We start from the raw sequence: 4007 nt of genomic DNA on the forward strand, positions 1-4007 counted from the left end.
GGATCCATGCCTTGGATGCATATGTGGGGTACGCACTGGGATCCATGCCTTGGATGCATATGTGGGGTACGCACTGGGATCCATGCCTTGGATGCTGGTCTTTAGGAGGAATACAAAAACAATTTTATCTCGTAATGTTTAAGCAAACATTAGGATGTCAGGAAATGAAAGGATAAAAAACCAACCCCTGCTAAACACTAACTACTGGGACACTATGTGTTCTCCCTCCTGAAATGGTGACAGGCTCATTGGAGGCCATCCTTACTTACAATCTAGTCTAGTATAATAATTTGCAATGGAAACAGTGTACCTTCAGCAGGAGAGAACAAGCGACAGAGTCCAGCAGTTGTTTCCCTGAGAGGAAAGGGTGAGCTAACTCCTGCCTACAGTGGGGTTCATTTTCCACCTTCTTCACACTTCACAATAGACATCACACTTAATGAGTTTGGGGGGCAACCTTCAAGACCTGAAGCAGATTAAGATACTGGGTTTACACTCTAGCATAACATGACTCCTGACAGGTTTTGAATCTAAAATGTCCCTGATGGTTTTGTTTTGAACGCTTGTTTCCCACCTGGTAGCACTATTCTGGAAGATTATGACGCCTTTCAGAGGTGGCATCTAGCTGGGGGAGGACCTTTGACCGTTACACTTGACTCTACTTCCGGCTTCACTCTCTGTTTCCTGGTCTGTGAGGACACAGTTACAGCTGTGATACTGAGATGTGTCTCTCAGAGCAGTGGTTCTCAACCTTCCTCGTGCTGCGACCCTGTAAGACAGTTTCTTCCTCATGTTGTGGTGACCCCCAACCATAAAATTCTTTTCATTGCTACTTCATAATTGTAACCTTGTGACTGCTATGGATTGTAACACAAACATCTGTGTTTTCCAATGGTCTCAAGCAACCCCTGGGACAGGGTTGTTTGACAAACCCCCAGGGTTTCGAGAGCCACGGGTTGAGAACCCATTCTTAGAGATTCTAATCACACCACGAGCTGAAAACCAAGGCGTTACATTCCAGATCTAATAAGTAACTCAGCATATATTCTGGAAAGAAACAAGAGATTATTTTTGCTTATTTTGAAGAAAGTCATACTTCATTTCTTTAAGTGTTAGAATCAGTAGTGTCTAGTACACTCACCAAGCTACAAAACCATCTCTATGAGTCTCAAAATATTTTTCGCATCCCAGAAGGAAGCCTCCTTCATTTTATTATAGAGATAAAGGGGGTTACTAGAATGACTCACAGGTTGTGGTCCAGCTGATCCAACAGTACCTGCCAATGAATGTAAGGTTCCAAAGCTCAGTTGGTTGTTCAGCTCATGACGTTGGATGTCTGAGTTGATCTTCAGTGCACTCTGGGATGCCAACGAAGTAGTCTCTAATGCTAACAAAATGAAAGCAAACAAGCAGAGAGCAAAAGCTTGCCTCTTCCAGCAGAAGGCGTGGCCCAGGTTACGATGAGGTTTTCACAGCTCCAAATATCTGGATTGAAGGTGTATATTCCCACCTCGAAGACCCAGATTAAAAGTGGCTCTTCTCACTCCACATTAGGCAACAGATCCCTCACAGCTGTGCTCCATTTTTCGTGTTTTGTTAATTCCAGATGTTGATCACGAAGAAGAGCCATCACCAGGTGTCTCCGTATCCCTTTCTTCCATTGGCTGGGACAACCACCAATCCACTTTCTCTCTGTGGTTTTCTGTATCCTAAACATTTCATGTGGGTGGGATTACATATTTGCTACCAACTCCATTATTCTTTTAAAATTTTAAAAAAGACTTACTTTATGTGTATGAACACTCTAGCTGCATGTACACCTGCATGCCAGAAGAGGGCATCAGATCCCAATGTAGGTGGTTATGAACCACCATGTGGTTGCTGGGAATTGAACTCAGGACCTCTGGAAGAGCAGTCAGTGCTCTTAACCACTGAGCCATCTCTCCAGCCCACTATCATCTTAACAGGATGTTCTTAAGCTTCATTCACATTGCAGCACTAACAAGCACTTCATTTGTTTTTATTGCTCAGATAGTATTCCTCAGTCTGCACCCATGTGCCACCCATGTTTGCTTCTCCCACAGGGTAGCCAGGTCCATTGTCCATGGAGCTGAGCTGGAAGGAGGAAAACTTAGCCAGGCTTGGGTGAGTGGAGTGATGGATCTAGGTCCTGAATAAGTGTGTGAGCAATGAACACCCCAAGTTTGGAGGACTAGGTCAGTTACTGGTGTAACAGTTAATATAAATTGACGCAATAAATTAACACAGTGGCTTTTTCTTTATCCTAGCTAATTTCCCAGAGAGAGACCAAGATTTTCAACTTAAAGTACTAGTAACTAGGCATCATAATTCTATTCTAATCCTCTGATCTCATCTGCTGCCTCTAAGCCCACATCCTCGAGATACTTGCATTTTTGTATTGGTCTGGCTGTCTGGGCTTCAGGCGTGTTCTACCTTGATGTCTGTCCCGACCCCTTCTTCTTAGTGAAACCTCTCTTCCTCCTCTCTTTCTCCCCCTCCCCTGGCTGGTGGAGGTCCTGTCCTATTCTATTTCCTAGTTATTGGCTTGTCCAGCTTTTATTGACGCGGCAAAGGGTCAATGGAAAGCACTGCTTACATAACTCTGAGACAGGAGACTCCTTACACACACATTACAGTGTCGTGTCTGGGTTAAAACCAGAGAGTGGGACTGAGAACTCAGCATTTGCATAATACATGGGTAAACTTTACACTGTGCACAATAACATGATGCCTACAACTGGGGGTGGGGAGCTGGTATTTATACCCTTGAGGAGATGGCCAGAGTTCCTGGGATAAGGTTTATGGGGCTGTGTCCATTAGCCAGGAGGGGTGTTGGAAGATACTTCACTTACATACTAAGGGTTGGTGGGGACCTTGTAAGAACAATCAGGGAGTGACACCTGATAATTGTCAGGAAATGGATTCCTGCTGGGGTTGATGGTGGGGCCACCACCTTACTAGCAGGCACCAGGTTGGAAATGGGGAGGTAGCCAAGTCTGCCGTCCTCATGTTTGAGGTATCTGTGGTTGAAGTACCCTCAATCCTTCTACCCTGGGCCATTACGTCCCATATGCATGAATCTCATTTTGTTTCCTACCGATCAGTTGAAAGCCATCCTAGTTGTTTCCAGCCATTGTGAGTAATGCTGCTATGAACAAGGGTCTGTTTCCAGATGTTCAGATGTGTCCAATCGTCACAAGGAGAAGCCTGGAAGTGGGAGGGCTTATTTCTATGCTACCTAAGATTTCTTTTTAATGTTTGAACACTTTCAGTAACCAAGGACGAGACTATGGACTTGCAACTGAAGTTAAACATATTTCCACAGGCCCCAGACATCCATCCCTCAATACAGTTACTGCACCATTTTATACCCACAAAACAACGTATCTGGACTTGTCAGCCTTTGCACATCCCCATCAGCTTTTGCTAGCAACTCTTTGTGATCCTAACTCCGCCAGTGGGTGTGATGCAGTATCTCATTGTGATTTTGATGACATCACCCCCACAGCTAAGATGGGGGTTGTCCCGTGTGCTTATTGGTCATTTATGGATCTTCATGGTGAACTCCGTTATCTGCCTTTTTTTTTTAAGGTGCAAGGCACAGACTTCTGAATAAAAGTGGAAGGAAGCGCAGAGTGGGAGAGAATGAGGTGCTCCATTCAGAACAGGTGTAAGGACAGAGGCAGTGAGTTGTGCACCAATGGTGGAGACAGGCGTCAGAGGACCAGGGCTTCCTGGGACATAAAGCCCAAGTCAACTGGAGGCTCCAAGAAACCTTTTTAGCAAAGACTTGCCAGTCACCCTATTCTGTCTTCACCCCTATGTCTTCTATATAGTCATCTGGGAAGACCTACTGGTGCTTCAACAACAACGCCTTGTCTAAATTAAGATGGAAAGGGAAGGCAAGCATGAGTTTCTAACTGGAAAAGGGAGATCATTCCTTAAGTAGGAAGCTACTAAATGTGCTAAATCTCTCTCTCTCTCTC

Source organism: Mus caroli, chromosome 10 (genome assembly GCF_900094665.2).
Source record: "Mus caroli chromosome 10, CAROLI_EIJ_v1.1, whole genome shotgun sequence".
In the NCBI taxonomy this organism is placed as follows: domain Eukaryota; kingdom Metazoa; phylum Chordata; class Mammalia; order Rodentia; family Muridae; genus Mus; species Mus caroli.